This window comes from Pleurodeles waltl, chromosome 1_2, assembly GCF_031143425.1.
Source record: "Pleurodeles waltl isolate 20211129_DDA chromosome 1_2, aPleWal1.hap1.20221129, whole genome shotgun sequence".
NCBI lineage: Eukaryota > Metazoa > Chordata > Amphibia > Caudata > Salamandridae > Pleurodeles > Pleurodeles waltl.
The window spans coordinates 401919697-401933602 of record NC_090437.1 but is presented as its reverse complement, the minus strand read 5'-3'; the positions used below and the strand labels follow the sequence as shown (position 1 = coordinate 401933602).

At 44.2% G+C, this 13906-nt stretch overlaps 1 protein-coding gene across 1 annotated transcript in view; it reads left to right on the top strand.

Annotated features, from left to right (window-relative positions):
* The first annotated feature begins 9149 nt into the window (after positions 1-9149).
* GLYATL2 (glycine-N-acyltransferase like 2) overlaps positions 9150-13906 on the top strand; it is a 124288-nt gene continuing 119531 nt past the window's right edge. Inside the window, exon 1 of the mRNA XM_069240103.1 lies at positions 9150-9257. The gene's annotated coding sequence lies outside the window, so the exon portion shown is untranslated. The remainder of the gene's footprint in view (positions 9258-13906) is intronic.

Sequence of the window (13906 nt, the reverse complement as noted above, 5' to 3'; positions counted from 1 at the left end):
AGTTGTTGTATTTATTGTAACAATGAGTTTCATACCAAACCTAGCTCCTTTTGAGACTTCATTGATTAAAAATAAAGTCTCCCCTTGTTAGCCTATGGAGCCCATTCACTACAATGAGGGAAAATTAATTTAGCTATTTGTCCCTCACCAGGACTTATTAAACATCTTTTATAAGGTCCCTGCTTATAGTTACACTGCACCCAACCCCAGGGGCACCTAGGACACACCTTAGGGATGATGTAAACATACAGTAGTTTTAGACTTTGGAAGTACTTTTCATTCCAAAGTCGAATTTGGGGTTAACTTTAATTTAAAAGCAGCCAGCAAAGCAGGCCTGCTTTTAAAATGACACTTGGCACCTCAACAGTTCACCTATGAGTGCACTACCTATGCTGGGGTCCCTAAACCTACATGCCCTACCATATACTAGGGACTTATAAGTAGGTTGATATAGCCAATTACAATTAGCCTAATTTGCATAATCCATTTTACACAGAGCACTAGCCCTGGGACTGGTTAACATTACCCTAGAGCACAGCCAAGAGTTAGCAACCACCAGTATCTTTCTAAAAATGTTGGAAGACTGGGCTAAAAGGAGGACTTTCCTACAGTATATTAACCCTCTAGGCTTCTTTACGATAAGTTAAAACTGCACCTAGACAATACTCCATCCCTCTCTCTAGCAGGAATATTAGCCGAAAGAGTTATCTTGACACTTTAATTGCTGCCTGAAACCTGGATGTACAAGATACTCTGCAGCAGGTGTTTTAAAATTGTAAATAATTGCTAAACACAGCGCCACCCCCTTAGGTCAGTGACCCCCCCCCTCCTTCTCCAGGCCAGCACCCAGTGCGGGCACACCAGTCACACTGCCCTAAAACCTGCCATGTTTGGAACACCTCAGCATCTCCAGGCATCCCAAAGCTAAGGTGCTTGTATCTCTGCAAACCCACATAATTGGAAAAAGTAGGTATTGCTCTGGAGTCAGGCACCAACAGTAGCTGATGATATCCAGCTCAAAGGTCCGTCTTTGAGAACCTGGTGAGTAGGTTGTCCATGGATATTCTGGGAACTTGCAGACTGTGTTTCCATAGCTTGGAGGAAGAGCAACCATGAATTAATTTGGCCCTGAAGTCGTCATTTGCATCTGACAGAGTACATGTGCCGGCCAACTCTTTTAATAAGTTTCCAAACGGTCTACCCAGGCCTTTTATTTTGCAGCCTGGGATGACGGAGGCCTTTCTGCCACAAACAGTTCTACAGCTTGGATTGATGTCATGACTTTTCCTGACCCATGCTAGGGCATGGACTGTGAATGGATCAGCTGGAAAACACTGCGCACCAGGGTGCTGACAAATGTTGGAGGCAAAAAGGTCAGTGCTCACCCTGCTGAGACAAAAACGGTGGCGTCTGGTTGCCCCTAAGCAGTGCCTGATGATGGATGAGGGTCAGACGACCTGCAAGTTTCTTTGCACAATCTCAGGTCCATGTGCAAGAGTATGGGCAGCCGTAGAACGGAACACAGCACATACAGGCTAGTTTAGGTGTAATAAACGACTAGGTCCAGACCTCACTTCTATTTGTTGATTACCATTATTCACGTGACAGGCCATACCTTGACCTCTCATCCTCAGGGAGGATCTACACAACACCCCTGCACTTGTAAACACAATGAGACCTCACCAGCCCCAACCTAACATCTTAAAGGTGCAAGAGAGGACAGAAGCAATGGGATGGGGAAAACATCTCTGCGTAAGGATTAACACTCCCCTTGTGCATTTAAATTTCTTTCCAGTCAGTTTCAAACTACTGATAAAAGTAGGGTATGTAGGAATATGGGAAAGAAAAAACTGAAGTCCTGTTTTAAGTACTCTTATATGTGTTTCTGAATCGTCCCCAAAATGACTGATTCCCTGTTTTTGGGCCATTTCCAAATGCATGGAAGAGTACGTAAAAAGTACAACATGAGTACCGCTTTACCTATACCAAAATGGCTTTGTTAATAGTTCCCATATATTCAGAAGGGAGGACAAGACCATTGCCTGTATGCATTTATGTGAATACATGCAGCTCATTAAAAATGTGGGTGCCTGAGGAAGCTAAGGGTGTCATCTTAAAAAATCTTTGATGTTGTAGACTTTGCCCAGCTGTACTTGAAAGAAGATGCACACCACACTGTGCTCCATGGTTAGTTCCAGTAACAGCAGGTGATTTTTGACAGTGGTGGTGGCATAACACTTGCCAGGCGTTCACCTCATTTTTGTTTCAAAAGTTCCGTTAGTTTAAGAATTACGTTCCTTATGCCAATGCCAGCATTTTATTATGGGTACCCCCTTACGCCAAGATTTACATAAAATATTTTAATACCACTATTTTGCCATTTTCATTCCTCATATACCATGTGTTAGAAATGGGGTTTTTGGTTGGCAGTCAGGTTACCCCCTGTCCAAGCAAAAGCCCTCACTCTAGTCAGGGTAAGTCACACACAATCCAAGATTATCCTGTGCCCACCCTCTGGTAGATTGGCACGAGTGGTCAGGCTTAACTTAGAAGGCAATGTGTAAAGTATTTGTGCAATAAATCATACAATACCACCATATAGCACCACAAAAATACACCACACAGTGTTTAGAAAAATATATAATATTTATCATGATAATTGTAGGTCAAAAAGTATAAAGTTGCAATGGAAAATTGTAGAAATATCACAGAAAAGTGATATGAAGTGTCTTAAAGTCTTTAGAATATAAACAAAGTCTCTTTCAAGCACAAGTACCTGGTTTAGCGTGGAAAAATCTCCTCAGAGGGCCACAAAGGAAGAGGTGCGTGGAAAAAGGGTGTGTGCGTCGATTTCTCCCCAGCACACACGGACTTGCGTCGTTATTTTACACGCGGGGAAGTCGTGCGTCGTTTTCCGGCGTGCGGACAGTCTCTTTCTGTGGATCGCGGGGATTACCAGATGTCCCGGGTCTGTGCATGGATTTTCCTGCTTGTTCTCCGGCTGCACGTCGGTCTGCGGGGCTGCGCGTCGAAATTACGATCTCACGGCAGGCGTTGCGTCGATTTCTCCTCTAGACGTCGGTCTGCGGGGCTGCGCGTTGAAATTACGATCTCACATCAGGCGTTGCGTCGATTTCTCCTCTAGAGGTCGGGCGGCGTTATCCTTGCGAAGCCGTGCGTCGGATTTTCGATCGTCCCCAGAGCGTCGCGTCGGTCAGCGTCGGAGTGCGGCGTTTTTCTCGCCGCGAAACAAGCTGTGCGGCGAAATTTTCGGCGCACGGAGCGTCCAAGTAAAAGAGAGAAGTCTTTTTGGTCCTGAGACTTCAAGGAACAGGAGGCAAGCTCTATCCAAGCCCTTGGAGAGCACTTTCACAGCCAGACAAGAGTTCAGCAAGGCAGCAGGGCAACAGCAAGGCAGCAGTCCTTTGTAGAAAGCAGACAGGTGAGTCCTTTGAGCAGCCAGGCAGTTCTTCTTGGCAGGATGTAGTTTCTGGTTCAGGTTTCTTCTCCAGCAAGTGTCTGAAGAGGTAGGGCAGAGGCCCTGTTTTATACCCAAATGTGCCTTTGAAGTGGGGGAGACTTCAAAGAGTGGCTAAGAAGTGCACCAGGTCCCCTTTCAGTTCAATCCTGTCTGCCAGGGTCCCAGTAGGGGGTGTGGCAGTCCTTTGTGTGAGAGCAGGCCCTCCACCCTCCCAGCCCAGGAAGACCCATTCAAAATGCAGATGTATGCAAGTGAGGCTGAGTACCCTGTATTTGGGGTGTGTCTGAGTGAATGCACAAGGAGCTGTCAACCAAGCCCAGCCAGACGTGGATTGTAAGGCACAGAAGGATTTAAGTGCAAAGAAATGCTCACTTTCTAAAAGTGGCATTTCTAGAATAGTAATATTAAATCCGACTTCACCAGTCAGTAGGACTTTGTATTACCATTCTGGCCATCCTAAATATGACCTTCCTGCTCCTTTCAGATCAGCAGCTGCCACTTCAACAGTGTATGAGGGCAGCCCCAATGTTAGCCTATGAAGGGAGCAGGCCTCACAGTAGTGTGAAAACGAATTTAGGAGTTTTACACTACCAGGACATATAACTACACAGGTACATGTCCTGCCTTTTACCTACACAGCACCCTGCCCTAGGGGTTACCTAGGGCACACATTAAGGGTGACTTATATGTAGAAAAAGGGGAGTTCTAGGCTTGGCAAGAACTTTTAAATGCCAAGTCGATGTGGCAGTGAAACTGCACACACAGGCCTTGCAATGGCAAGCCTGAGACAAGGAGAAGGGGCTACTTAAGTGGGTGGCACAACCAGTGCTGCTGGCCCACTAGTAGCATTTAATTTACCAGCCCTATGCACATAGAGTGCACCTTACTAGGGACTTATAAGTAAATTAATAGTCCAATCAGGTATGATTCCAGGTTACCATGTTTTAGGGGAGAGAGCATATGCACTTTAGCCCTGGTTAGCAGAGGTAAAGTGCGCAGAGTCTATAAACCAGCAAAAACAGTGTCCAAAAAGCGGAGGGAGGCAGGCAAAAGTTAGGGGTGACTACCCTAAGGCTGTCAGGTCTAACACCATGGGTGTACCATGGCTGTATGCCACAAATTACCTAAGGTATTTCAAAGTAGTATTTTATCATGCCCAATCTGTCCCCTCAGCCGCAATATGTCATTGCTGCATCTCTAGGACAAAGAACAAAGAATTACCTTCAGTGTGCCAGCATCCGCATTTTACTGAATGTGTCACTTTATATCAAGTATTATATCCAATATTTCAGCATTTTGGCACAGGTGACCCATGTCAAGAATGTCCTCCAGTATGCAAGCACCAGCATTTATCTACAGGGGTCCCATGCCAGAAATACCTTCTGGTATGCCAGGGCCTGCATTTTTGCCATGGCAGCCCTTCCTTATGCTATGCTATATCTCCAATATGCCAGCAGCTGACAGGTGGATGACCGTCAGCTCACCGTCAGCATTTTATCTTAGGTGCTGCCATAAGCCTAAAATTATATTGAGTATGCTATGACCAGCATCTCATATTCATAAAACATGCAAACAAGCACAATTCTACACATTCACAATCTCCCACTCATACTAACTCCCTCTCACATTCACTCTCTTCCCCCTCACTCACTGTAACTCACAATCTCTCACTTATCTATTCTCACTCATATTCACACTCACTGATTCTCACTCTCTCTTACAAACATACTTACACACAGTCACCATTTCACATTTACTGACTGCGGGTCCTGGTGTAACTGTACCTGCTGCTCCATTGATAGCCATGCCCCTGAATCACATCCACACTCTCTCATAATCTCCAATCACTCACTGCTAACTCGTTTACACTCATTTACTCACACTCACTTTAACTCATTCACGCATTCTCAAGTTTAAATTCTCACTTTCGCTCTCGGTGACACTCTCAAACGCACATATACATACACACACACATTCCCTCAATCTCATTCACGGCCAATCACTTGTCAACACACTCACAAACACATACACGCCTACAAACAGCTGTTTGTTTTACTTATCTTGTTTCCATAGTTGGCAACTCAGACGCTCCATGGCAACAGTAGAGAAGAAATTTGGTGCTGGCCAGAACCATAAAGCCACATTCCCCAAAAAGGTTCCAGACAGAACAGCAAGGCCAGGTTTGACAACCCTTCCCCAGCTTCTTGTTAGGACAGGACGCACGGCCGTATAAGAAGCTGGGACAGGGCTGCACGTTCTGTCCTTGCTGCATTGTGTGGCTTCTTATTGGCCTCAGGAATACGCTGAAGTGCGCCCTGATAGGCACATTTTACCAGATACACTGTGCTGCCTGAGCATGCTCAATATGTCCGCTAAATAAGATGGATTGTCCGTGTGTGAGGGAATTGTAGTTGAACCACGCCCATCAAATATGCACTCAAGACATCCACCTACAGAGTGCTTTGTTTTTAGACAACACTCTGTAGCTGGATCATGTTTCAGCTCCCTCGGGCCCTCTCATCCTCTTGTCATCAGACGCCTGGATTCGCCAAGAGGGTTGACCAGCACATAGGTAGTGTTCATGAAAACAAAAATCTTGTGTTTCCATGAACACTGCTCAGTGAAATCATTAGCAGCGGAGGCAAGGGGCAGTGAGTGGTGCCTCGCATGAGGCAGGCCTATGCCCAGAAGACCCTGATAAGAAGGGTCAATGGTTAGTTCCACTTAGCAGGTGGTAAACTTGATGCAGGTGTCTGTGTAAGCCCGAATACATTTCGAAGTATTTGTATAATTACAAACAGTGCACAATAGTAAATGAGTGTGTTTCATGTAAAGCAGTCCCAATTATTTGATTTGTGTGTGATATACATTTTGATCAATTTAGTTAATCTAACCTTATCATTAGGTTTATATAATTTATGACAAATCAAAATAAAATACTACTTGTGCCTATTAACAACTCATATGCTGGAAATGGGGAATTACCAAATAAATATTATTGGTCAGTCAGAATGACTAAGACTTCTGAATTCTGGAACAAGTTCTGAACCAACTTTGCCTTTCGTTGGTGGGACTTGTTTGTATCCAGGAACAAAGCAGTACTGGCTTTGTTCTCAATCTAAAGACCAATTTGTGGGGAGTGTAAGGGGGGTGGGGCTGCTTTATCTTTCAGATTCCCAGGTTGTCTCTGAGATGCAAGAAACTAATTTGGAAATTCTCCCAATGAAGGCATTCTTCCGGATATAGCGTTACTTCAGCTAGATATTTGGAGTAGATATGGGCTTTCCGATGTGCAGAGTCACGGTTATGAGTTTTTTCAGGGCAACCTTTGCTCCTGTAGTTTTTTTAAAAAATGTCCATCTGCTTGAAGTTTTAGTTTCATCCATGCTTTACCTCCATCGTTCCTCAACTGAGGAAAATACTCTCCATTATTTAGTTGCATTCGAAGTTGCAGAAATGTATTAATACGCACTCTTTCAGCAGCTAGACAATCATTTTGGTTCATTCACCTCGGTATGTAGGGTTTGAAGAATATCATTACCCCATCAAAATGTAGAATTAGGATCAACCATTTCTGTAATTTATCTCCATCAGTTGAGGATAATTCAGCCCAAAGTATGGCGACTTTCTAGGATATCCCTGTTACATATAGCGCAGTGTCGTGCACTGTCAGCTTCTACGATGGGGTCTGGCCTATGCCTTTTTTGTGCTCCTCTGTATTGCAATCTGATGTGCTACAGGTATTTGATTGCTCAAGTGAACCACTGGTGTATGCTCAATCTTGTTGTTATGGGTGCAGCTTGTTGTAGCCTCAAAAGGCAAGAACAGGGATGAGGAAGGGAGATAATGACCTGCATACATTTCATTGATTTCATCACACTGAGCCTTGTCATCCTTGCGTTCAGTGTGGTCTGCATTGAGACCCTCTTTGAACTGCTAGATTTTCTGGTGGGAGGGCATTCTTAAGGCCTTGACGTAAATGTTTGTGATTTATTTGGCTACCAATGTGTCTGTCTCTAGCTGGAGATTAGAGGCATCTGTTTCAGTGGGTGGTGCGCCTCCAAAGGATAAGGAACTCAATGAGGGAGGTATTAGCGTGATGAAGACAGAGCATTCAATTTAGTTTATTATATTGTTTCATGGCTGGCTCTCTGTATTCGGTTTAGCCATAAACAGATTATTGGATTAAGATTTGCTATGTAATTTAATTCTTCTGGGTGTGGTTTGCGCAAGTGTTTAAGCTAGTCCATGTGAGACGAGGATCTGTTTCCCTCATTGCTGCATGAGGTTTTGGTGGAGGAGGTAAGGTTTAGTTTGACTTTCTGCATTTGTGGAAACAGGAAAACTATTATTGAGTTAAAAGTCTCGTAGAATGCACAGGGAAACGCAGTGGATCTCCTCTCCTTTGCACACTTCTTGTTTATTTTTTCTGAGGATAGTGCTTATCGTTTGGAAAAGGTAGGAAGGGTGTGCATGTTTAAGGCAAAGTACGTGACAAATAGTGGCCCCGAATAAAACATAATTGTTCCTGGTGAATATTATGCGAGATGCTATAAGGTAAATTTAGGCAGCTTTGAATTTATAAAAAATATATTCTATATATTTAACCTTAAAATGTATATATACTTAATCTAAAATTTGGATTGAGAGCCCATCCACAATTGTATTGATTTTAACAAGCAATTAGTTCGGTAGTTTTCCAATACGTTTTGCAACTTTATAAATGATAATGTATGGCTTCAAGATTGACATTGAGTGAAGCTGACGAAGCTCAGGCTTTTTGATACGCACTTCATAACTTAAATCCAGCTTTAACCTCTCCAAACTCGGAAAATTCCTATGTATGAATATGGCTTCAATTATGATCATTGTTGACTGACTCACATCTGTCAACCATCTCCCATCAAGCTGCATAATGTAAGTAAAGAAAATGAATGGTTTAACCATTCATGCTCATTATTTGTCCAAAAAACGATTAGGAAAATGTAGCTGATAAGTCTGACGTCTTCATCCTGCAATGGCTTTTAAGCTATTCACACTTCTGTAAGGCCAAGCTTACAAAGATAAAATTAAACCTACAAGTCCCAGAATTCAAATGGTTGCTGGCTAAAGACCCAACACTGGCTTACAACATTAAGGCACTTTGGAAAAGTAATGGAAGCTAGCATCTGAGTCATTTCTGCAATGCACAGCTCAGTGGTATGGACCTTTGAAGCCCTTTCCAGAGGGGGTCAGCCTGGAGAGCTAAGTGGATTGGAAAAGGCCTACCAACCCTTTCTTCTCCAGCGACATATGACCAAGGGTTCTGAGATTTCTTCCCTTGCGTCATTTTATTTCCACAAATTGGATCCCTATAAGGGTAGACATCCGTTCTCTAGGGGCGCACCCTGGTCAGCTAGATCGGGGGGTGGTGCTATGAAAGGACACCAGATAGCAGTGAAGCAGTAACTGGTGTACAGCGGCGCTGCACACAGAGAACTGCAAAAGCAGAGAGAAAGAGAACCGAAATCAGAAGGGACGCGAACAGATAAGGTGAGGCAAAATTCAGAATCAAAAAACATGGCAAGGAAAAACTGTAGGCGTGCCAATATTATCCAGTGAAGCCTCAAAAGTTCAGAGTACAAAGTATGCTGTGTCCAGCAGACAAACAACATGTTTTCACACCACAAGCGGTTTCAGCACATGAGATACTTTCCAATACTGACCCTCGGTAATCCATCAGAGAGGACGTCTGTTAAAGCACTCCTTAAGTGACCACAATATCCTTTTATCCCAGGTAATGGAGGGGTGTCTCTGACTGCATGTTATACTCTGGTTAGCAGACTCTCTTTCTCCCATTCCCCTCCATCTGACTCTCTCTCTGACTCCCTCTCTCTTTCAGTTGAAGTATCAGTTCCTCCCAATCAATATCTGTTTTGTCTCACTCCATTTCTCTCTTATGTCCTCCCTCGCCTTCTTTCAATGTTTTTTTTTCTCTGGTCCAATTGTGAGTAGCGTTCAAAATATTGGTATGCATAGTAACGCCATTTACTGCATATATCAACATGGTCCCTCTATCCCCAATTTTCCCCAGGTAAGTTTCAGAAGGGCAGTCTCAAACTTTGTTTATACATGCTGAGTTTGATGCTCAGTATGGAATTCTACGTGCGTCCTGTCTCCTACGAAATATACGGTATTTATCTCGCGTGTTAAATATTTCACTCAGTGGGGTTTTTCTCTCCTCACTATCTCATCTGGGCATTTCTTCCAGTTCTCTCTTTCCCTGTCTATCGGCCTCTTTGTCTTTTCTGCTTTTGTATTTTTCTGCATAAATGTATCGTGTTTTACCTTTCTCCTTATACTTCTGTCAATGTAGCTGTGCCTGTCTCTTGTTCCAACGATTTTAGACACATACATAGAACACACGGCAGTAAAAATTATGTTTAAAGTACAAATAGTTTCGTCAGTTCTGAAATATTAGGATTTTGCCTTGAACATGATGCAATAATAGGTATAGCTTTAAGGTGGCTAGTAACTGTTTTACTAATGTTTTAGACAGATTCTAAACATATTTAAAGATGCAAAACAGAAACCAATACGAATGAACCCCCCATTTGACAGTTTTAATGCTTCTGGGATTATAACAAAGTTAGGAAAACAATATAATAAAGTGTAAACAATTCAATAGACATGTCAAGTTCATCAGCATGCTAGTTTCAGTCTCGTGAGGGGTGGACAAATAAATAATTGGACGAATTAAAGAATGGTCAAAATTCACCCCTTTTCAGCGCCTCTATTGTGCGATTAGTTTTCATTCGCTGCTCTTTGGACAGGAAAAAAGAACAATACACGTCACAGTTGTTTTCAGGAGCATTGTGAGAGGCCAGGCAACCAACTTACCTTAAATAGAATTACATTGATGAACGTTTTTCGCATGGACCACTGCCAGTGCTCTTCAGAGCATCTTCACTGGCAGAATCGTGTGCACGGAGCTTGCCTTAAGGATTGTGTTGGCGCACTAGCGGCGAGGCTCAACAAACAAGCTCCAACGCTGGGTAATTTCAGGGCAGACGAAGGTGAAACCAGCAGAACCTCGGGCATAATGCTCGCCTTTTTCCATCTGTTTACTGTGTTTAAAAAAAGGGAATTCCCCTACCCTTGCATGAGACCCCATACATCAGGAGAGACAACCATTGACGAAGCCAGAGGGCCTGCATAGTTTGTAAGTTAATGCACTTGTTCACTGATTGGAAAATCTAGCTATTTTGTAAGCAAAAACACTTCATTTATTGAATAGCAAGCGGTGTGTGCTGGAGAGGTTGTATGATTGTGTGAATTTGACTAAAAGCCAATGGTTGTATGAATGAGTAAATACACTGGTGGCTGAGTGAGTGACTGAGTTGACTAGACAATTTATGGGCGAGTGTATGGATGAATGGTTGGTTAGCTGAATGCATGAATTAATGTATGGATAGGAAACCACAAGGGTGTGTGCATCCTTACACTGATGTTCACAGATTAGACACATCTTAAAGGCTGAATCGTTAAATAATATCAATATGGACGATATCATTAAAAAATAAATAATATCAATGTTATGCCAATGCAAGCATTACACCGTCCCTGGGCACCATCGTGCCAAAAAATGTCCACAATATAAAACACCACCATAATTACAAGTCATTCTTTGCACCAGATTTGGACACGTTTGCGTTAACATTGCCCACAATGTGTACAAAAATCACCACTATTATTCCAGTGTAATAACTGCACCACAGTGGATATAGTTGTGTTAAGTATGGCCAATATGCCAAGCATTACCGCCATAAACGTTTAAAGATTTGCCCTTTTACTCAGTATGCCTTTGTTCATGTTCTGACTCATTAATCCTACCCGCATGTTTAGATTCACCAATTTACAGATTCATCCTTAGTGCATATTCAGGTTTACACCATCACCCATATACTAAAAATAGCTGACCTGAGGGTATCATAGCAGTAGTGTAACAATAGACCCCGCAGCCCCTGCGGTGCGGGAAAGGGGGCAGCTCCAGAGGGGGCCCCTCCCGCACTGACTGGGCCTAAGAGTTCCAGGCTGGGTCTGGAACGTGCGCCCCCCCACCCCCTCCATGTGTTTTGCAGGCCCCCCCTCAAATTTCGTTACCTCACTGGTCAGACCGTGGCATACTGTGAGTCGTGGGGGGTGGGAGCTTAAGGGTAAAGTAAAGTAATTGAAGGCAACTCGCTAAAACCAATGGAGAGATCGGTCTAAAAAGACAGTTGGGGGGGGGGGGGGGCCCTCACAAGAAGCACCCGCACTGAGGCACAGTTGGCGGGGGGGGGGGGGGGCTCACAAGAAGCACCCGCACTGAGGCACATTCTTTGGGTAGCGGTAGTGAGGGCCTGCTCTTATTGCACCTGAGCTGAGACTTCGCATTCTTCTCCTGGGTCTTCAGTACAGCCGCGTCCTTCCAGATCTGCTACACACAGCATATTTTACGATGAATAAATCAACATTGTCACTGGTGGTGCTTTGGGGTGGAGGCCTGTGAGCAGTGCTTAATTTGTGCTTGTTGTTTCCGGTGCTGAGCACCGGCACTTATTTCTTAGGGCCGGGGCTTATTCTTCTGCCTCAAGCATTTACTGCGAGCAAAAGACATGTGGGAAAGACGAAGGAAGAGAAAAACAAAAAAGCGTCAGAAAGGGGAAAAGCAGAAAGCTACAAGAGTGAGCTGAAGGGGTACGGGATGGCTGTAAATGGATTGAAGAGGCCCGATGTGGCTTCAGGTTTAAGCTGCCTCAGTATTGTGTGCTCGCACTTTTAATTGCAACAGCCGCTTGTTTAAAAGGGGAGCTTTTTATTTACAAATTAAGCACTGCCTGTGAGACTGGCATGCCTTGGGGACATCAGGTTTTAGGGCTGCCTCAGACCCTGACACCTTCTGACACAGATACGCAGCAAAAAACAGTAGTTTAATTCCTGGGAAGCCACTCACTGGCCTAAGGCGAGGATGCTTGGCAGTTGAATACTTGCCCGGGCCTTGAGTCTTTGCGAGGCAGCACGTACTGTTCTGCACGCCATGTACATTACCCTGTGTAAGGCACACCTGGCTGAATGTTTACCAGTACAGACTCATCGCCGAGGGCTTTAGGTTATCTCCGCCCTCCCCAGGGAAAGACAAGCTCAGAACTGTCTCAGGCACGGACAGCACACATGGGCTCAAAGAACAGCGCAAGGAGCTGACCTGGAAGGGGGCAGCAGGCCTCCGTGGCCGCGTTCAAGTGCGGCTGAATCGGTTCTGGCTTTGTAGCCGCCAACAGTTTGCACGTTGGAGATTTTGAACACTTATTACAGTGTTAGAAACAAGCTATAATTATCAAATCACAACTTTCCTTTCTTTAAAAAGACAAGGCTAATTGAACGTCTTCCACATGACAAAGTGTCATGGGGACGCCGTGACTTGAAGTTTCTTACATAGCTTAACGTTTTGTCAAATAATTCTAAGGGAACTGTGGAGCCTCACGTTGCTCTACAAGACGTAGAAAGTTTGGTGCTAATTACATTGAATTACACTACATAAATACCTCTTCTTCTAAACAGTATGAGGGCTACTCTTGAAAGAGTAACATTTGAGTTATATCTAAGGTACCTCCCACGGTGACTCCAGCATTTTACTTAAGTGACCTGAGTGTTGCACTTTCTTAAAAGTCCAGTCCAGTGAGGACCTGGCTTGGCAGTTCAGGCTGGACTGTTCCCATGAGGAACAGGGTCAAGACTGATTTGCATATGGCTGGGTCCAACCTGGGGTGGCATGTTGAGCAAAAGAATGATGGATTAAACCCAGATCTGTGACTGGGGGTGAGTGTTTACATTGTTCAGCACTCCGTCCATCATCCTTTTGTGTTGCTAAAGTTGCCCTAATTGGGAAGAGTATACCTAGACATGGGTCCCGTGCTCACTGTGCCACTGGACTTAAATTAGCCTAGCTGATTAAGGGTGATACTTTGAAACTGGTCCTAGGATGCTTGTTTTAGGTCCAGGGAGGACCTGGTTTGGCATTTTGGGCTGGACTGTTCCCATGAGAAACATGGTAAACACTGATTTGCATTTGGCTGGGTCCAAAGTGGGGTGGCATGGTGAGCAAAAGAACAATGGATTAAACCCAGGTCTGTGATTGGGAATGAGTGTTTGCATTGTTCAGCACTCTGTCCATCATCCTTTTGTGTTGCTCATCCTTTGTGTCTAAAGTTGCCCTAAGTGGGAAGGGTATGCCCAGATGTGGGTCCTGTGCTCACTATAACACTAGACTCAAGCTAGCCTGGCTGATGAATGGTGAGATTCTGGAACCGGTCCCAGGATGCTTGTTTCTGGTCCATGAGGACCTGGCTTGGCAATTCGGGCTGGACTGTTCCCATGAGGAGCAGGGTCAAGACTGATTTTCATGTG